Source organism: Typopeltis vanoorti, chromosome 1, assembly GCF_054136105.1.
Source record: "Typopeltis vanoorti isolate ZY-2024b chromosome 1, IOZ_Tvanoo_1.0, whole genome shotgun sequence".
In the NCBI taxonomy this organism is placed as follows: Eukaryota; Metazoa; Arthropoda; class Arachnida; order Uropygi; family Thelyphonidae; genus Typopeltis; species Typopeltis vanoorti.
This window is the reverse complement of record NC_143549.1, coordinates 124,622,278-124,645,211: the sequence shown is the minus strand read 5'-3', so window position 1 is coordinate 124,645,211 and position 22,934 is coordinate 124,622,278. Positions and strand designations below refer to the sequence as shown.

At 33.8% G+C, this 22,934-nt stretch overlaps 2 protein-coding genes across 2 annotated transcripts in view; both read right to left on the bottom strand.

Annotated features, from left to right (window-relative positions):
* Positions 1-6,442, bottom strand: part of LOC150110386 (uncharacterized) — a 40,162-nt gene extending 33,720 nt beyond the window's left edge. Inside the window, exon 1 of the mRNA XM_090393424.1 lies at positions 6,407-6,442. The gene's annotated coding sequence lies outside the window, so the exon portion shown is untranslated. The remainder of the gene's footprint in view (positions 1-6,406) is intronic.
* The window catches only part of LOC150110385 (uncharacterized), a 155,619-nt gene that overhangs the window by 95,059 nt on the left and 37,626 nt on the right, over positions 1-22,934 (bottom strand). The window lies entirely within an intron of this gene.

The window sequence follows — 22,934 nt, the reverse complement described above, 5'->3', positions numbered from 1 at the left end:
TCCAGTATTGAGACAAGTACCTCAACAAAAACTGAAGGAACTCCTACAAGAGGCCAATAAAGCTGCAAGGGATATTCTTACTGGTACTAGTTCTAGTAGGAATATCCCTACTGCCCAATAGTTCCAGTAGGAATAGTTCCAGTAGGGATATTCCTACTGGAACTATTGGGCAAACGAATCAACTTATGCTCAATAGCCTACGTCTTAACATCTGAATTAGGATATAAGATTAGTAAAACCAAAACCAGTAAGGCTCAGGAACCAAATCCGAAATAACCTCATAAAGAGATATAATACTGGAACACGACGTACTGATGAAGTATTAGAAGTGAAGCAAAAAATAGTTGCAGGTAAAATAAGAAGATACAGTGCACGCATTGAACAGTACAAGCAAAATTCGATGTTTCGCGCAAATCAGCACCAGTTTTACAAGAAAATTGATTGCTGCAGGAATGATAACCTTAAATAAAATATAAATATAAATACCAGAGACAAAGAAAATACACTAAAGTTTTGTAAAAACCTATGGGACGACCCTAAGAGGCAAAATAACAAGGCAAAATGGATTGAACAAATTACGAACAAATCTCAAGAACGAAAAATGAACCAACTGAAAATAACAACTGAAATGGTTCAAAAGCAAGCTAACAAAATAAAAAATTGGTCAACACCCGGGAAGGATGAATTACATGGCTACTGGTTGAAATATCTAACAGGCTTACACGAAAGACTTGCTAACCAATTTCCAATTTTATGATGTTTTAGAAGGAAAATGCAAAGAAGAGTGGCTCACAGCAGGGAAAACGTTTTTGATCATAAAGGATAAAGAAAAAGGTCCAAACCCAGAAAAATCCGACCAATAACTTGCCTGCCAACAACTTTTAAGCTACTCACAGGCATACTAGCTGATAAAATATACAGCTATCTTAAAGCAAATTCTCTTCTCCCAATTGAACAAAAAGGTAACAGCAAAAACTCAAGAGGCACAAAAGACCAATTGCTGATTGATAAAATGATTCTTAAAAATTGCAAACGCAGAAAAACTAACCTTCATATGGCTTGGATAGATTATAAAAAAGTGTTTGATTCGGTGCCTTATAATTGGATTTTAAAATGCACAGAACTATTTGGTATTAGCGAAAACGTGCAAATATTTTTGCAATCCAGCATGAAAAACTGGAAAACAACGTTGGTTATAAATAGAGAAGAAATTTGAGAGGTAAACATAAAAAGGGACATCTTACTTTCATTATCTCCTCTATTGTTTATATTGTTATTGATCCCCTTAACTAGAATTTTAAATAAAACTGCTAATGGTTATCAAACTGCGCAAAAGATTGCAAAGATATCTCACCTTTTATACATGGACGAACTGAAGTTGTATGTAAAATCAGAGAATGAACTCGGATCGTTGATACACACTGTGCACATATTCAGTCAAGATATATATGAATGGATTTTGTCTTAGACAGATGTGCAATGGCTGGAATAACAAGAGGAAAGTTTGAAGATATGAACGAAATCGAGCAGCTCAGTAGTGAAATAATCAAGGCAATAAAATTCGAAGACAGCTACAAATATTTGGGAATTTTAGAAGCATCACAATTTCTGCACAATAAGATCAAAGAAAGAACTAGAGCACAATACATAAGACGATTAAGAAAATTCCTTAAATCGATGCTTAATGCTAGAAATTTGATAAAAGCAATTAATACCTGGGCCATACCTGTTCTGAGATATTCAGCAGGCATTGTTGAATAGACCAGCTAGAGATGGAAGATTTAGATCGAAAAACACTCGAAAAATGACAATGCACCATGCCCTCAATCCTCGTAGTGACATTGATAGGCTCTATCTATCACGCAAAAAAGGAGGTAGAGGATTATTACAAGGGAAGCAAGTTATTGAAGAAGAAAAACGAAATTTAAATTATTATCAGCAGCAAACAACGGAAAACTTTCTATTTGAGGTAAGGAAAGAGGGTTTATTTAAATCCATGGAGACAAAATTGGAATAAAAAACCAAACACAAATAAAAGTAAGAACCGAAAGATGGAATAATAAGGCATTGGATGGAAAATACCTTCACAGCATAGAGGACAGCAACTTGACCTGGCAATGGTTGAGAAATGGAGCACTAAAGAAAGAAACAGAATCGGTAATTTTTGCAGCACATGAACAGGCCATTAAAACGAACGATGTGAAGACAAAATACAAAAAATTGAAGAAGACAGTAAATATAGATTGTGCAAAGAAAAGGAAGAAACGGTAGATCACATTATAAGTGGATGCAGCAAAATCGCACAAATTGAGTACCGTAAAAGGCATGATAACGTTGCTAAGATAATCCACTGGCATTTATGTAAAAAGTATGGGTTTGAAGTATCTAAAGACTGTTGGAAGCATAAAGTTCATCAGAAAGTGGTTGAGAATGAAAAAGATAAAATACTCTGGGATTTCAAAATACTCTGGGATCACACTGACAAAAGCTTGGAATATAACACACCCGATATCGCAGTGGTTGAAAAAAGTGAAAACTAGGGTGTTATGTTTATCGGAATATCAGTACCAGGAGATAGTCGGATTGACAACAAAGAAAATGAAAAAATTACAAAATATCGCGATTAGCAAATCGAAGTTGAACGAATCTGGCAAAAGAAAACGAAAGTTGTTCCCTTAATAATAGGTGCTTTAGGCGCCATCCCTATAATATTGAAAAAAACATCTACAAGCACTCGAGTTAGATGGAGTAAAAATTGGGCAGCTGCAAAAGGCCGCTTTGTTTGGCACAGCTTTCATTTTCAGAAAGTATTTCCACAACTCATAGGCCCTTGGGTAGGGCCCAAGGGCCTATGAGTTGTGGAAATACTTTCTGGAAATATATATATATATATATATATATATATATATATATATATAAATTTGTGGAGAAAAAATTTGTGGAGAAAGAAAGTTGTGGAAATACTTTCTGGAAATATATATATATATATATATATATTTATATATATATATATATATTTTTTTTTCCACATATACAGTATATATATATATATGTGGAAATACTTTTTGGAAATATATACAGATAAATATATATATATATATATATATATATATATATATATATATATATATATATATATATATAAAATATATATATATATATATATATATATATATATATATATATATTCGAGGGCTAGGGGTGATTCTTATTTTCCTATTTTCCGTATCATGCACCCGCTCATCCCCAGTTAAAAATGGTGAAGACAAATCAAAACTCTATACCGCATCGGTCGTCGCGCGGGTTAACAAGAACCGCACTGGATGTTAGGCTTCCTGGACATCCAGTGACAAATGGGCTACAGGAGCAAGATCCACAGAATTCGAAAGTATTTACTAGGAAAAAGTACAGTATGGCCGAACATTGACAAGTCATGGAATGCTTCTACAGTTCAAACCCCTCAGTTAGGGGATTTCAGAAACAAATGTTCCAACTTTGGCTTGAACGCCACCCAAATTCGGAAATTTCATTCGAAAGGCTGATTCAGCAACTCAGCTTCATTATCAAACGCAATATATTTGGTGAACTTGAGCTGGAAGCACTGAAACCTCAAGCTGTAAAAGGAGACTGTACTGACTCCGAAGTGACCAAGAATATGAATGGAGCAGAACAAGATTCCACGTGCAGATTGCTGAAAATCTGGAAAATATAAACATAGCTGAAACGAAGCTATCAGAGAAGACACAAGAACTCGCAATAAAAATTATCGCGCAAATAAACAGCAACCTGGAACGAGTTAGGCTTCCAGTATTGAGACAAGTACCTCAACGAAAATTGAAGGAACTCCTACAAGAGGCCAATAAAGCTGCAAGGGATATTCCTACTGAAACTATTGGACAAACGAATCAACTTGTGTACTCAGTAGACTACGTAGTAGCATCTGAATTAGGAAAAATTCGATGTTTAGCGCAAATCAGCACCAATTTTACAAGAAAATTAATTGCTGTAGGAATGATAATCTTAAAGAAAATATAAATATAAATACCAGAGACACAGAAAATACACTAAATTTTGGAAAAATCCTATGGAACAACCCTAAGAGGCACAATAACAATGCAAAGTGAATTGAACCAATTACGAACAAATCTCAAGAAAGAAAAATTAACCAACTGAAAATAACAACTGAAATGGTTCAACAGCAAGCTAAAATGATAAAAAATTGGTCAACACCTGGGAAGGATGAATTACATGGCTACTGGTTGAAATATTTAACAGGCTTACACGAAATACTTGCTAACCAATTTTATGATGTTTTAGAAGGACAAAGCAAAGAAGAGTGGCGCACAGCAGGGAAAACGTTTTTAATCATAAAGGATAAAGAAAAAGTCCAATAACCAAGAAAACTTCCGACCAGTAACCTGTCTGCCAACAACTTTTAAGCTACTCACAGGCATACTAACTGATAAAATTTACAGCTATCTTAAAGCAAATACTCTTTTCCCAATTGAACAAAAAGGTAACATCAAAACATTCAAGAGGCACAAAAGACCAAATTCTGATTGATAAAATGATTCTGAAAAACTGCAAACGTAGAAAAACCAACCTTCATATGGCTTGGATAGATTATAAAAAAGCGTTCGATTCGGTGCCTCATAGTTGGATTTTAAAATGCACAGAACTAGTCAGTATTAGCAAAAACGTACAACACCTTTTTGCAATCCAGGTTGAAAAAACGGAAAACAACGTTGGTTCTGAATAGAGAAGAAATTTGAGAGGTAAACATCAAAAGGGGTATTTTTCATGGAGACTCATTATCTCCTCTATTTATATTTTGTCATTGCTCCCCTTAACCAGAATTTTAAATTTAAATAAAACTGCTCATGGTTATCAAACTGCGCAAAAAACTGTAAAGACATCTCACCTTTTATATGTGGACGATCTGAAGTTGAACGCAAAATCAGAGAATGAACTGGAATCATTGTTTAATACTGTGCACATATTCAGACAAGATATATATGAATGGATTTTGGCTTATACAAATGCGCAATAGCTGGAATAACAAGAAGAAAGTTTGAAGATCTGAACGAAATCGAACTGTTCAATAGCGAAAAAATCATGGCAATAAAATACGAAGAGAGCTACAAATATTTGAGAAGTTTAGAAGCATCACAAATTCTGCACAATAAGATCAAAGAAAGAACTAGAGCAGAATACATAAGACGACTAAGAAAATTCCTTAAGTCAATGCTTAATGCTGGAAATTTGAATAACGCAATTAATACCTAGGCCATACCTGTTCTGAGACATTCAGCAGGCATTGTTGAATGGACCCAGCTGGAGATGGAAGATTTAGACCGAAACACTCGAAAATTAATGATAATGCACCATGCCCTCAATCCTCGCAGTGACAGCAAAAAATGAGGCCGAGGATTATTACAAGTAATGCAAGTTATTGAAGAAGTAAACGAAATTTGAATGATTATTTGCAGCAAACAACGGAAAAATTTCTAACTGGGGTAAGAAGAGAGGGTTTATTTAAACCAATGGAGACGAAACTGGAATACAAAGCCAACCAAATAAAAGTGAGAATTGAAGGATGGAAAAATAAGGCATTGCATGGAAAATACCTTCACGGCATAGAGGACAGCGCTGACAGCAACTTGACCTGGCAATTGTTGAGAAATTGAGCACTAAAGAAAGAAACACAATCGGTAATTTTTGCACCACAAAAACAGGCCATTAAAACCAACGTTATGAAAGCAAAAATACAAAAAATTCAAGAAGTCAGTAAATGCAGATTGTGCAAAGAAAAGAAAGAAACGCAGACCACATTATAAGTGGGTGCAACAAAATCGCACAAATAAAAGGCATGATAACGTAGCCAAGATAATTCACTGGCATGAAAAAGCTAAAATACTCTGGGACTTCAAAATCCAGACTGACAAAAGCTTGGAATGTAACACACCCGATATCACAGTGGTTGAAAAAAGTGAAAACAAGGGTGTTAAGTTTATCGAAATATCAGTACCAGGACATAGTCGGATTGATGACAAAGAAAATGAAAAATTAAAAAGTTTCGCGATTAGCAAATCGAAGTTGAACAAATCTGGCAAAAGAAAACGAAAGTTGTTCCCTTAATAATAGGTGTTTTAGGCGCCATCCCTAAAACATTGAAAAAACATCTAGAAGCACTCGAGTTAGATGGATTAAAAATTGAGCAGCTGCAAAAGGCTGCTTTGTTCGGCTCAGCATTCATTTTCAGAAAGTATTTCCACAACTCATTGGCCCTTGCGTAGGGCTCTAATCAATGGAATATACCAGCCGTTTACTGAGGATGCATATCAAACTTTGATTTGCATTCTCAGTAGAGCGTAGAGCGAGTGTTAATAAACAAAGAGCAACTCACCTTTCAGTTATTAATGAATAGAGATGAGCTTTCTACAACTTGGTGTTCTCAAACTGATGCACTGACAGTCTACAGGGGATTAAATACTTCAAGAACCGGAAGTGGAATTCGGACACTTCACATATGCGTCAAAGTCAGTATGGAAGCTGATACGCGGAAACCTATCAAGAACCGATGTCGTAATTCCTTATCTGTGAAAGAAGAAAATGACGAATCACAGAAAAAATGTTTCCATAATACACTATGAAGATGAACTTTGGATAATGCTGTACACAAAATGCATGTCTCATAAACGTATGAAAGAAATGCGTTTAATTAATAATATATTAGCATAAAAATCAGTTTATTTAAACATTCACGAGTTTGCTTTTCAAGAAGCTCAGTACAGGAGGTATGAATCAGCGATTACTTTATGAAAGTAAATAGTTTCACTTTCATCAAGAGCAGTACATGCTGTTCAATATACCAAAACCTCTGACGTATCAGGTGTGTTAGGTAATCCTAGAAATGAACCGAATTGTGGCTAAAGGATTCTTAACCACCGGTTTTGAAATATTTGGGGGAGTATTTTTTTCAAATGATTCCGTATTTCGATATTTTTTTTCGTGTGTGAACTACTGAAAACTTAAGAGCACATATATAAATAATTAAAATCATACATTTAAAAGAATAGAAGTTTAAAAATGAGTAACATAAAAATGCTACTTGCATAAAATATTAGGCAAAAACATAAAGTGTCAAATTTCACTCATCCGATGAAGTTTGACATTTGCAATTGGAAGGTATACCTAATATACTTTAAAGCTGTTTAATTATATTACATTAAATCTCGAGTACTAATATTATTAATATCTTTTATGCAGCATTCCAGAAGGTATCCCATAGTTTGTGTTTCACCACATCAGCAGATGGCATTGTTTGTGTCGCCCCATCTGACCATATTCTGCTTTTCTGCCCATTCCGGAACGAAGTCTATTCAAAACCTTCCATCTTTGCCAGTTCCATCTTTGTGAGAATTGATGGTCGATTTTTCTAGGGTTAAGTCAGCCGGCAATATGCCGACATGTTTTGACATGTGATGATTTTTTGCAAACTGTGATAGTATACTCGCTGTCAAAAATGAAAGTGTAAGTTTAGAGGTGCACAATACTTGTGGACTTATACTCCACTGAGATGATGTTAATCGGCGCAAAATATTATTACATGTTTGAGGCTTCTGTATTCTGTATGTGTCGCTTATAATTTAAGGTCCTATCTAGTGTAACGTCTAAGCAAGTTGGGCAACTGTCCAATATCACACCATTCCATTCTATATTCAACTGTCTCCTCGCCTCCCTATTACTGAGATGGAAAGGGCACATTTCAATTTTACTGGGATTTGGTTTCAGTTGGGTTTCCTTATAGTGAACTGTAAAGGCTTCTAATTCTCGTGTGAGTTGCTTTTCAAAATTTTCAGAGGTATCTGATAACATTGAAAAGTCATCTGCATATAAAAAGATTATTGACTGTGGGTTTATAGGTTGGTTGTTAGTATGTATATATATATATATATATATATATATATAATGAAGAGGATGGAGAGAGAGAGAGAGAGAGAGAGAGAGAGAGAGAGAGAGAGAGAGAGAGAGAGAGACAGAGAGAGAGAGCACACGTCCATGGGCTAGACCATTTTTCTTGGATACTCCATCTGCTCTTTTGTCCTTGAAATTCAAAAAAGCATCGCCTGCTAAACAGAAGCTACCTGATTACCTACATTAACCAATAGCTACTTGCCATGCTGTATATTTTGACTATAAGCCTTCTAAGGTTCAGTGTGTCACATGATGCTGGTGTCAAATCTAGGAATATAGCGTCTGCTGCTAACCCATTTTTAAAACCGTCCTCAGTAAACTGCGTTAAGTTTAATACTTGTCCGGTGCACGATCTTCCTTGTATAAATCCTGCTTGATCATTCATCAGCATTTTCTGTATTTCTGGACTTAATCTGTTCAAACCCAACCTCTCATACTGCTTCAGGTTTGAGGCCTGTAGTTCTTTGAATCGTCAGCAGGTTTACCCGGTTCTGGACTGGTATTACTTTAATTTTGTCTCAATATCCTGGATAATTTAACAAATTTCCAAAAAAGTTGAAGAAAAATTCTACCATTCTATTGAATTTTCTGCCAGGATTCCTTAGGGTCTCTTTTCTGATATCGTCTATACCGGCTGCTATGCGGGAGTTAAGGCTTTTAGGACATTTTCTAGGTCCTCTTTAGTAAAGAGTGCTTGGAAGAAATTGTTTTTTGAATCCATATCTTTTTACCATAATTTTTAGGTACTTTTTCTTCGGTACTCGGTTTATCATTCAGAGATAACTGAGTTGCGATTTGATTTGCATATGTATCAACTTCAATTGCTGCTGTTCTGGGGTCACTAGATAATCTTTGAATAAGAGCTAAGTTTTCCTACTAATATGTTTCACATCTAAGCTTTTAATTTTCTCTGCTCATTGTCGACTTATTTTTTCAGACAGTGCTGCTGTAAGTTTCTCTCCAGCGTCAATTGTTTCTGATGACAATGGGTCTTTATCATAATATCTTTCATATATGCCCACGTCGTGTTCTGTAAAACCCGGAATATAACACGTTCTACAACCCCTTCGATGTGACAGGTAGAAGACCGTCTAATAGCTTTGGTGAATTTTTCATAATTTTATGATCTAGGTAAGATGTTGGACAAGTTCATGTCTAATTCTCTTGAGAATGTTCCCGGGTAGTTTTTTATATTTCTTAAATGACAATAGTTCGTTGATCTTCGACAATGTTAAGAAGGTTTTCAAATTTTGACCCATGTCCGCATTTCTTCAAATTCAATAGAACACCTACGAGTGAACACAAATAAACGAACTGGCCTGTTATCAATCAGAAAACTAATTGTCACACCATGGGAATGTACTCGACGTTGACAATAAGATATCGAGATCTGAGACTAACAAAATTTCAAAACTTTAAGGTTAGTCTATAGAAATATATATTATTTACGATTGATACATGCAGTTTGGCCGACATTGAGGACATTGATTTTAATTATTTTCTAACATTAATCCAATGCAATGAATTTTGTCTTGCACGTATATTTCCGCGCAACTCTTATCGTCTCTGTTTAAGTTATGACAGCCTATTAATTAATCAAAATAATAATAATATGCTTAACCTCGCGGATCCACTTGCAATGCTCTTTAAACAAATATGGTATTTCAATGTAATTTTGCGTTAAATTTATTTACAATACATATCGCCATACTTAACATTATCTTGTATTCAGCACAACATAACAAAAAGTTTTGTTAATGCTATAAATACGCGTCTTATTATAACTCTAATACATGAAACTTTGGCACGAACATAATTTATTAAGTTAGCTATCAGCTGTCTATTTATATATCTCATTCATAATCTGAGAAACAGCAAGTCAATCAAAGGCATGAGGAAATTTCAAACTGCTATGAATCAACAAATGCATTATAGGAAACAAATAAATTGGCTTCGGGAGCTCAGTCAGTTTCGACAAAACCGTTCAGCTGGAAAGATCTGCAATGAAATCTGTTTAAGAAGTTGAAAATTCGTTATCAGGGTTATTCAATATATATATATATAGTGAGTTAACCTGATTCTTACGGATGTCACGAATGCCAACTTGAACAGGTTGTCGCCTGCAATTACCATGGATTATTATTAAACAATGATGAAACTTTTAATATACTCGTGTGTGTGTGTGTGTGTGTGTGTGTGTGTGTGTGTGTGTGTGTGTGTGTGTGTGTGTGTGTGTGTGTGTGTGTGTGTGTGTGTGTTAAATAATTCAGTCACCAGAAACATGAACAGTATGGAAGTAGATGATATTTAGGCAAAGAAATTCCATACATGTTAGGTTTTGCTTTATGCCTGGACATACATTTGCATTTTGAAGCAACATCGAGACGAACTCTTTTCTCTGAAAACTGCACATGGCAACAGAGTTCAGGGAGGATTAATACAGACATAATGTAACATTGGATGATATTTGTAAGTAAAACACTGTAATCATTAACGTTTGAATTTTTATGCACATCGTCTTAGGCATTGAATGTAAAACAATGCTTGATTCTTTAGTAATACACGTTGCAATTAAACTGGTTAATTCCATCTTAAAACGTTTTCTTCCGGAGCAGTAAAAACATAGTATCACATTTGTTTTCTTTTTTATTTTTATTAAAAGAAATCTACCATCTGTTCTCATCTATCTTTACTATGATAACAAGTAAAACTCACGAAAAGAATAAGTGGGTCATTCTCGCTCAAGGTTGTAGTGTCTCTTGCAGCTGCTAATTCCCTCCCAAACAAAGAAGGTGATATTTGGTGTAAAGATATGATATGATATCTCACCCAAAGAAAAATCTTTATCAGGATTCTTCCAACTGATGATGAGTCATTCAATCGTTTACGATGATGGGGTGTTTTTTCATCCGCAATAAGAGATGCATCAGCGAGAAGAAGCAGATAGACAATTACATGCATGATTCGCTACCTCATAGCCTTAGTTGCTCGAATTGTAATTTGAAATAACAACAATAGCTAACGCCTACACAAATCCCAAATCCTCCCATCTCTCTAGAAATGGTTTCGCTTTTGGGAAAATCGGTTCAAAAAGGAACGTAAAATTTGAGGACATCCAGAAAGCCAAAATCCCGTTGGAGGAAAATATCAATAATAGTCTTACTACAGTTGTTTTCTATGATATTCTCTTTGTCCAGCATACTTCTTCACTATAGCTGTTTTCACTGAGATATCTGCTGAACTAACCTCAATTATACCTTCACTTTTCTGAAAGCCTGTGGGCAAGCTTAGCTTGCAATCTGCTTTCCTCATAGTTTGTTTGGCTTTTGACAAGAACCTCTATCAATTCAGGAAAATCATCATTTGGCTACTTTTTTTTTTTTTGACATTTTCTCCCACAAACAGATGATGTACTACATCGTCCGTAACAATACAGCGTGTCCATTTTATAATAAAATAATATTATTATTTGAGTCTTCCTTTAATTAGAAACAATAGCGATAACAATAAAGAGAGAAATGTATTGAATAAATAGTTTATCTTAATTTAATTATAAATTGCGAAATAAACCAACCAGCGCATTCTTTTTTTATCTTCACTTATAGACATACGAGTGGGAAAAAACTTACATGTTGTACTCAGTTAACAGTATAACATGAAATTTTTTTGTTCCTCCATATCACGGATGTTAAGATTTGTCATACTAAGATGTGATGGTTCTATTCCTACATAAAAAATTTACACAATTAATGTCGTCATTAAAGCAATTACACATTAGCAACTTTTTTGAATTAATCTCATTTGCTTAAATATTTATTATTTATTATTTTTTATTTCATTCATATTTAATTTCTTTATTTTTATTTTCCTTTCAATCCCATAACAAATGTGATGCAAGCAAACTTTCTGAAGAAATAAATATTTTTAAATTTTTTTGTTGTTACGTATGTTGTTAATCCGAAATTTTTTTAGAAAACACAGCACTTCACAAGTGAAAAAGTATCACGATCTGATTCAAATTCAACGTTTCAAGAGTACAATATACAGTATTAGCAGAAATTCGACGGCACTTGGTAAGAGTGTGTGGAAACATATCCCAAATACGAACATGTATCAAACTGGGGTGGCGCCTTTGTTCCTTCGTGATACAGAGAACAAAGGGAAACTAATTGGTAAACTAAGTTCTAAAAAGCCCTGCTTTTTTGTCTTCCATCTCTTTAGCTCTAGAACAAATACGTGTCTGGCAAGAGATTAGAAACCACCTTAGCATTTAACTAAGTGGTTAAAGACAGGTGACACCGATCTCTTCTATGACAGATAGACATCTAGGTAGCAGTATGAGTCAAAAGCGAAAATGCAAAAAAACAAGTTAATGCATCTATAGCAAAAACGTCCATCTTTTGTATGCACCTACTATTTTTAAAGGCTTAATTAATCTCAAGGCTGAGATATCTTCATATATAGTTAACGTTCTTTTGAGAATACGAAGCTGCGTTGAATAACTTGAAGTACTGCTTCTACTACTTTATAGAAAATAAGATATTTTCTATAAAACCTATAGTGCATTCGTACTGGGTTGGTAATACTTTTGTGCGTACCAGTCCGGTACGAAAGATTTGTTTCTTTTTTTTTAACAATTATATACATTTTTGGTATTGTTTTTTTTACATTCTTGGGAAAACCTTCTCAAGAAACTAAACATCGATCTTTTTGATCTCGCTCATGGCCTTGGATAAGTGGAATTGTCGTCTCACACTGGTAATGAAATTTATCTCTTACGTAAAGGTAATCAGAATCACCAAGGCCCACGGGTGGAATCGAAGTGTCATCTGTTCGTTAGAGAGGGGATACGGAGGAGATATGAGAGGAGTAACCGCTCAGTCAACGAGACTAAATGAGATCAACGATTCATTAATATATTACGCTATTATTAACTATTTATCTGCCTGAATGAACCATTGCTTATTTTGCACATTCCGCTAATATTAATTTCCATGGTATGGCATAGGAAAATAATTTAGTTGTAGAATATAATCGTTTTACAGCAATAATATTATAAAATACTAACTGCTGGGATGATGTGGTTTGAATTAATATAAATTAGAAGTGCCAAGATTTTTGATCGCTGATATGTTCCACTGATCAAGCTTTGTCAAATAAAAATAAATTACTGCCTTTTCCAATCCTTCAACCATCTGGATTTTACTTAACCTTATACCCTTCCTAGTCCACTTTTCAGACGACATGTGCTGTTATATCATATTCACACAGATGTCATCTATTTGGAAACATTTCCATGAGTCATTCAAAGCCTGGTGTCCTTTGACATGAACAATTAAAAATTGGTGAGATATCAGAGAAATTTGATTTTCAAATTTCAAATCTCGAGATTCTGACAGTTGTTGCCACATGTGGCAAAAATTACTACTATGGTAGAATTAAGATAATTACTGCATACTGGTTGAGAATTTTCACCATCAACATATATGGTTTTCCATGAAGATCACAATTCCAGAAAATATTCACTAACAGTACTAAGTCTGACTTTATTCATTTACCCTATACTCTGATCCCATGAAAAAAGCTGTGTGCATAGATTTCATATATGTACTCTCGCCTGGCTCTTACCCTGAGGACACTATTGCTACATTACATAAAGTTACCTCCCGGCATCATTATTCTCATCCAGCTTTTGATAGATAACGAAGGTAAATCAATTTCAACTTTATTTCAACACTGTGTCGAATGCTTCCTGTAGGCTTCTACTGAAAACCATGACAATAATATTGAAAATTCTGGATAACACTGTAAAATGTCATGGTGTTATTATCCCACCAAGTGTGTCTGATTACATCACTGTATTGCTCATCCTGCATTCCATCCACAGCACGGAAATGAAGCACAATACAACTAACTCAGAGAGAGAGAGAGAAAGAGAGAGAGATGCAGCCATAAATATTGTGCCATCTCCCCGAAACCAAAAGAATTCAGAAGGTCATCAGCGATCAAATTATTCCTTACCTAGGAAATTATCAATTAATCGCAAACAACTTTTATCATTTCTACTAATCAAGATCCATAGGATCTCCTCATCTTTGTATGCCACCTCAGTAGTAGGGTGGTCACTTTAAACAAGATCAAGATCAAGATAAGATAAGGAATCGTGACGTGTTGGTTGACGTCATTGTGGGCGTGGTTTCACCGGTTTGGAATGTTAGGAATTTCCCTGTGGGCATATGTGTCAATGGCTTCAGTTGTGTTTTGGTTCGCATATGGTATTATGAGTGATGGTAGAGATAAGGATTCGTGTTGTGATTGGTGGGACACTCTGAACAAGATCAAGATCAAGATCAAGATAAGATAAGGAATCATGATGTGTGTGTGTGTTGTTATGAGATGTAGATAGGTGATATCATTTGTTAGTTGTAAATAAGTGACGTTACTGTTTTGAATGGAAAGGAAGATATATTAGAGATAAGGCATCGTGTCGTGATTGGTGGGACACTTTAAACAAGATCAAGATCAGGATAAGATAAGGAATCGTGACACGAATGTTTGTAGTTGTCAGATGAAGATCAGTGACGTCATTTATTAGCTGTAAATAAGTAACGTTGTTTTTTGAATGGAAAAGGAGATATATTAGTGTATAAGGAAACGTGTCGTGATTGTGGGACACTTCTAACAAGATCAAAATCAAGATAAGATAAGGAATCGTGATGTGGATGTTTCTTGTTATTGATTTTTGAATGTTTGGAATTTCGCTGGGCCTTCCTTCTGTAGGTAACATCACGTGATGTTTTTGGTTCGTTTATTGCCTTGTGGGTGATATTTAGAAGAATCGTGACGTTATGTGTTTGGAAATTTCTGGGGAACATATGTCTCTCTGTGATATCACATGGTATTTTGGTTTGGCTATGAAATTGTGGACGATGTTTTTGAGATAAGATATCTTGGAATTTTCCCAGGGTGACACACATCCGTCATTGTCATCATGTTTGGTTGTCTATAGATGGCTATACTAATTTTCCAATACATTTGGGATATTTCTTTCCTGTTAAAGGGTGGGAATACTAAGAGTAGAGTAGACTCGAGTAGGCAGCAGTCTTTAGAGCTTTTCTGAATAATTTAATTATATACTGGTGTCACTCAAACACATACTTTTTTATTCTATAGATGACTGTACTAATTTTCCAATACACATTTTTTTTGGGTATTTCTTTCCTGTTAAAGATGGGAATTCTTAGAGTATGTCGTGATGGCAGGTATGATACACACACACACACACACACACACACACACACACACACACACACACACACACACACACACACACACACACACACACACACACACACACACACACACACACACACACACACACACACACACACACACACACACACACACATTAGACATGAAAAATCGCTAATGTATCCATGTTGATACTCTAATATATACCCTATGATTATCCTTATGAAAAAAAAACTATTCAGTATTAGAATTATTACCAAAAGATGTGAGCATAGATAATTGAAATTACAATTAGCAATTGTTATGTTTAAGTTAAAAAAAAATTAACTTACATTTCTTTCCAGAATGAGAACATCTTGGTACTATGCTTTTCTGAATAATTTAATTAAATGATGCTGTCTCTACGGTATTTTTAAATAAATAAATTAAAATAAATATACAGTTAAATGGATTACAAAATCTTTTGTATGTATTCTAGAAATTCTAATGATAATTTAAAATTACTTAGAGCTTTCCAGAATGGCTCTTCTAAATACAAATATTCAAAAAAAAATATTCCAAAATAGTTGAATTTTATATCCATAACACAACACAAACACAAAACCACAAAGAATGAAATTTCTGTAAATACTGCAACCTGAAACAGATGAGTAGTTCTTCCTTTCGATTATAAACCATATATGCTATGTTATTGTCATGTGCAATATCCCCCAGTGAGCAGTTTTCTTCAAAGGTTCTTTCATGAAGATGACATGAGTCACATCCATATTGTTCAAAAGGTAGCATTTTCTCAACTTTGGATATTTCTCAAATACTTACATATGACTAAGTGTTTAGTCTTGACATGTTTGCGACACATATCCCAAAATTATTGATTCTTCATTCCCGTCGGTATTTATTGGTGTAGTAAATTAATGCTTACATTTAATTTTATAAAACCAATATTGACTATTAATTTTACCTGCGATTCCTTGTGCTCGTAACCTATTTCTGTAACTGAATTTATTTTATTTCTTTCTTTCATTAGCATTAGTAATTTTAAGTAATGGATATTTGTACAACAAATAAATAGTTATTTCTTATTATTTGAAATGAATATTAGCTCTGTAATATATACTTCGTTAATTTCTATGTTACCTTTTATTTGACTGTAATATTATTAACAAATGGCTCTGTAAAATAAAATAGCCAAATTCTTACAGTATTGTAACTTTTCAGGTGAAATCTTCTACATTAAAATTCTGGCTATTAATTTAATACCTGATTATTCCTATTGCTTCCAAGAGTTGACAGTTTCTTTAAATATTTGAGGGCTTGCATGAACAAATAACACTTTTAATTCAGTGAGTCAAAAAAAAAATATTATCATCTTTCTTAAATTTGTATAACACATCAACGACACCCAATTTGTTCATTTAAATTTACACATTTTATCTGAATGAAATAGTATATACAAATTGTATTTACTGAATCTAACAATACAGAAAATAAATAAATAAACTGAAAAATACATCAAAGGTTCTTCCCATTCTTGTGGAATTGCCATTATATGGTTTTTGACAATGTGAATCTCATCTCAAAGTTAATTTTTCCTTTGGTGTTCATTGGGAATTTATTACTGCAGGAAAATTAAGGGTTGTATATTTGTTTCTTTGAATCCAATATATATACTTCTGAGAATTATTAAAAGCACAGAATCTTTCATTATGTTTCCAAAAGCATTTAAAAGTACACGTTATGTTTTCACGTTTTGGGCATCCAATTTCATTTAAATCAAGAACAGGCCTCCCTATTAACTTCGTTAATGTTTTTGATTTTTCTCTTCCTTTGGCAAGTAATATATGATATTTGCATTTCGATTCTATCATCCAATTTCTTAGTTTGTCCAAAGATAGTGATCCAGTTTCCCACTTCAGCTGATGGTTATATTTTATTAACCAAGAATTCTATTTTATAACTCTTTCAGGTAATTCTTTCCAACTACAAGGTGATTTTGTCAATGCATCTCTTACACTAATTCCATCAGAAATACAAATTTCTTTAGGAAATAAATTTGAACTCTTATTCAAAAGAAATTGGCAGTCAATTATCCCAATGATAACTGAAAATTCGTATTTTTCACACTCTGTCGATTTTTCATAATCGTTTTCCTTCATTCTTCTTCTTCTTCTTCGATTACTTCATATGGCATCACAAATAAATATTTATTTATTATTATTTCACTGATTAGTAGAACCGATCTTATACTTTATGGTAACTTTCGTTTACAAAATTCTAAACAGTTAGAACTTTTCACAAAGAAACTTTCAAAGAATTTGTGGCTCACCCATTATTTTTACATTACCAAACACAAATCACAAAACAGCAGCTGCAGTGGATGAACGATTACCTTAAGTCCTAAGTCACTTCATTTAAATGAAGAACGGGTATGGCTATTAAGTTTGTTAATGTTTTTGATTTTTCTCTTCCAAAGGCGAGTATTATTTGATATATACATGTTGATTCATTTGTTATCTGTATAGGTCTGTTAGAATTTGATTATTTTACACAGATAAACAGCTGATATTTCAGCCAATCACGTTACTTAAACTCAAAAAACGTTTGTTGTAGAAAATAAAAAGGTATCGTAGCATGCAGATAACAAGGAATCAGCATGAACATGAATGTATCAAAAATAAAAAATGACCGCCATTGGAAGAGAAAAATCAATAAAATTAACAAACTTAATAGCCATACGCGTTCTTCATTTAAATGATACCAAATGATGAAAACAATATGGGTATGAATTTCCAAACTTTGAAAACCTGATTAATTTCTTGCTTGCTGTGATCATAAATAGTTATTTAAAGGTAAACATTTTATTTTTCTTGCGAGTCGAAACTTATTTCAAAACTTTACCACCCATACATTCTAGTAATGAGGGAATTAAAAACAGAGACCACAGCAAATAACAGATTTGTAGTTTTGTGAATAAAGTAAAAATAAAGTGATAAGTGACAATTTGTTACTAAATTTGTAGATACCTTCACCAGACTAGAAAAACAGTCGTACCAAATTCTAACAATACGATTGTTAGAATTTGATTATTTTACAGAGACAAACAGCTGATATTTTAGCCAATCACATTACTTAAACTCAAAAAAACGTTTGTTGTAGAAAAAAAGGTGTCGTCGCGTGCAGATAACAAGGAATCAGCATGAATATATCAAAAAAAAAATGACCGCCCTTGGAAGAGAAAAAATCAATAAAATTAACAAACTTTATAGCCAGAACCTTTCTTCATTTAAATCATACCAAATTATGAAAACAATATGGGTAGGAATTTCAAAACTTTGAAAAGGTGATGAATTTCTTGCTCGTTGTGATTCCAAAATAGTTATTTGAAGGTAAACATTTTTTTCTTTACAAGTTTCTTTCTTTCTTTTTGAGCTAATATTTATTAAATAAGAATACATAATTATTTATTTGTGTTGGAATGAATATCTAATATAATAATTGTGTTAAAATATATAAACATCCCTACTGTCAAAAAAAAGAGTCGCGATGAGAGGACAAGAGTCAAAATATACAAATTTAAGTAAGACCATTATATTTTTTTCTCTCCTTGTAAAATTTCATGCCACAAACTATCCAGATTTTTTTTGACTCAGTGAATTAAAAGTCTTATTTGTTCATGCAAGCCCTCAAATATATCAAGAACCTGTCAACTCTTGGAAACAAAAGGAATAATTGGGTATTAAATTAATAACCAGAATTTTAGTGGAGAAGATTTCTGAAATGTTACAATACTGCTAGAATTTGGTTATTTACAGAGCCATTAGATGTTTTAAACCAACACGTTACTACACACACACACACGATTTCTCACTTACGTACAACAATTTGACGATCGGATAAGAGAGATATTTTTAAGATAAGACTTAATGAGAAATCTACAGTGTTGGAAAATAAATTCACATACATTTTATTTATTCATTAATTTTACTCAGTTATTCTGTTAGAATATGTAATTAATCTGAATTTTAAAAGTAAAATACAGAAAATAACCATTCAATTTGAAAAAAAAAATCATTTCACTTGTCATAATTCCATACCCTAACAGCACTCGGAATTCGAAACAGGAAATTACATTTTCCCTACACAAAAAGGTACATAGACTTTCCCACTAAGCTTATGAAAACATAGCATGAGCAACTGTGGGAAGGAATTAAACACAGAACCAATCGGATAGTAATCTAATTAAATTTTCAACTATAGAAAAACAGTCGTACTTCCCCAACTGATAATACCATGCAAAACATCAAAGGAAGAATATGAGTTATTTAAAAGGTGATTACTGTGATTTGAAGTTACCGCTCGGTTCCAGATTATTACTCATAAAAAAACACGACTTAGGATATGTGTATCACAATGAACGAATCATGTGAATGCTAAAAACATATAGTCAATCACAAACATCGTATGACCCTATGCTAAGGAATTAACACTGGACCAAACGGACAGAAATTTAAGGAACAAAAGTCAAATAGCTTTTCAGATTATTACAGAAATTTCGTTCTTTCAAGATTGTGTTTTTGTGTGGTGTGGTGTGGATAAAAATTCAACTATTTTGGAATATCTATTTCTATTAAGAAGAATCTTTCTGGAAAACTGTAAGTAAATTTAAATTATTATTAGAATTTCTAGACTACATTCAAAAAGGTTATTGTAACATTTTAAGTCTCCATTTATTTTTAAAACACCGTTTGGTTTTTTCTCTTCATGTAAACTAAAAAAAAACATCATTACCCAAACATAGTAAACAAGATAACGTTAATTCGAAAAAGATGTTGTCATTTGCAAATAATCTTTTAGTAATGTCACCTCCAACTGATAATGAAATTATCAAGAGCAAAAAAAAAGTGTATGTTTGAGGAACACCAGCATATTATAAAACTTATCCAGAGAAGCTCGAAACACAACTGCCACTAGACTCTACTCTAAGAATTCCATCCCTTTAACAGGAAAGAAATACCCCAAAATATATTGGAAATTAGTACTACCATCTATAGAAGAAGAAAAAAAGCTGTATGTTTGAGTGACATAGCATATAATTAAATTATTCAGAAAAGCTCGAAAGACTGCCGCCATCTCGAGTCTACTCTACTCTTTGTATTCCCACCCTTTAACAGGAAAGAAAGAAATGCCCCATAATGTATTAGAAATTAGTACACCCTGGGAAAATTCCAAGATATCTTATCTCAAAAACATCGCCCACAATTCCATAGCCAAACCAAAACACCATGTGATATCATAGAGAGACATATGTTCCCCAGAAATTTCCAAGCATATAACATCATGATTCTTATCTCTAAATATCACCCACAAGGCAATAAACGAACCAAAAATACCACATGATGTTACTGACAGAAGGGAGGCCCAGCGAAATTCCAAACATTCAAAAATCAATAACAACGCACATCCACATCACGATTCCTATCTTATCTTGATCTTGATCTTGTTAGAAGTCTCCCACAATCACGACACGATTCCTTATACACTAATATATCTCCTTTTCCATTCAAAACAACAACGTCAGTTATTTATAGCTAACAAATGACATCACTGATCTTCACCTGACAACTACAAACATTCGTGTCACGATTCCTTATCTTATCGTGATCTTGATCTTGTTTAAAGTGTCCCACCAATCACGACACGATGCCTTATCTCTAATATATCTTCCTTTCCATTCAAAACAGTAACGTCACTTATTTACAACTAACAAATGATGTCACCTATCTACATCTCATAACAACACACACACACGTCACGATTCCTTATCTTATCTTGATCTTGATCTTGTTCAGAGTGTCCCACCAATCACAACACGAATACTTATCTCTACTATCACCCACAATTCCTACGCGAACCAAAACACAACAACTGAAGCCATTGACACAATATGCCCACAGGGAAATTCCTAACATTCCAAACCCGTGAAGCCACGCCCACAATGACGTCAACCAACACGTCACGATTCCTTATCTTATCTTGATCTTGATCTTGTTTACAGTGATCACCCTACTACTCACCTCTTCTTCTTCATAAACCATTTTGGATTATAAAGATTTACACAAAGATTTATAAATCTTTGTGGATACGCACTATGGAATAATTTAGGAGGAATTCTTCTATTACATTTGATAGAATTTGGTATCGAGAGCTTCCCATTAATTGACATCTTATAGTCTTCCTTCCACTTTGTAGTATGAATCAGGTCGTTCATGTTTGTTATGGTTTAGAATATTCATTCTTGAGATTTTTTTTTATTTCATCCGCATTCTTCCTCATGCATCTATACAGTCTACTCTTACTGAGCTCAAAAATGCAATTCACATTTTTTCTGAAGAGAACACTAGAAGAAATTGCAGTGCTGAAACATGCACTTCAGTTTTAATCCGACAGTCTTGAAATACTCACTAATTTGTAATGACACTCACAACAACTGTTTAAAAAGTCTCAAATGCTGTTTAGAAGAGGGCAGCTTGGCTAATTAATGAAGATATTCTCTTCAGTTACAGGCACACAGTACGCCAATTTCTGCATGGCATCTCGTCTATAAATATTTCAATTAGGTAAAACTGTCATCCATCATTCCCACTGATTTGACCAAACCTGCAGAAACACGACCAAGAGTTTTCAAACTCCATTCGAAGTTGAAATGCTGACTCACTAACCAGCCCTTCACATTAACTTTTCATTCTGTCTTACCTCACTGTCAGCGCTCAGAGCCCTTCCCTTGCGGTATTCCACCAAAGACTACCACCACTACTACTATCTCCAGCTCTCTATAAAGAATATCACAAGATTAGCTTGCATTTTGATCCCTGTGTATATACATCATTTGTATGTTATTGACTTTATGGTCCATTCTGTGTGTAAAAGATATTAAAAAAAGACTATGCTATCTACAATCCACTAATGCACCACATAATTTACATCACACCGTCTAATCCTCATAATGCATATTATCCATTAGCCACATGTTATCCGATATATACCCCGCAAATCATGTTTTTACCTGTTAATTAGGTGTATTTCCCAGCCTGTAATCCTGCACACAGGATGAAAAACCCCAAATCTATGAGAAAATACGCGGAGTTATCTGTGTAATTCATCATCTCACTCCCCTTCATCTGCAAACACACATGTATAACGATTCCTCTCATCATGACAATCAAACGCACGTCTTTTGCATTCTATGGGCACAGTTTTGCAATCTATGACAATTGAGTTTTGAAGATTTTTAAAAATGTAGTAAATCAACCCTAATATAAATATAGATATATTTATGTATAAATATAAACGCATTTAATAAAATACATTTCGAGGCTTTTAGCATAATCTCAATTTTGGCTTATTGCTGCTCAACTCTTCTTAGTCTTGTAAACCACTCAGCAAATCATTTTTGAGTTTCATAATTCATATCACTTCATCTATCTAATTTGAATGATTCGTTTAAAACCATCTTACCGGCCATTAAAGATCAAATACGCACCCTCAAATGCTTCGTACCATTATAAATTTCAATGTAATATCAATGGTATTACAATTTTAATATATACTTCGAATCCATGGTAACTAGAACATGTATATACGTCCTGCCTGTTGCGTGGTTAACATACGGGACAGATGGTAAGCTATGCAATCGAACTGGCAGTGTA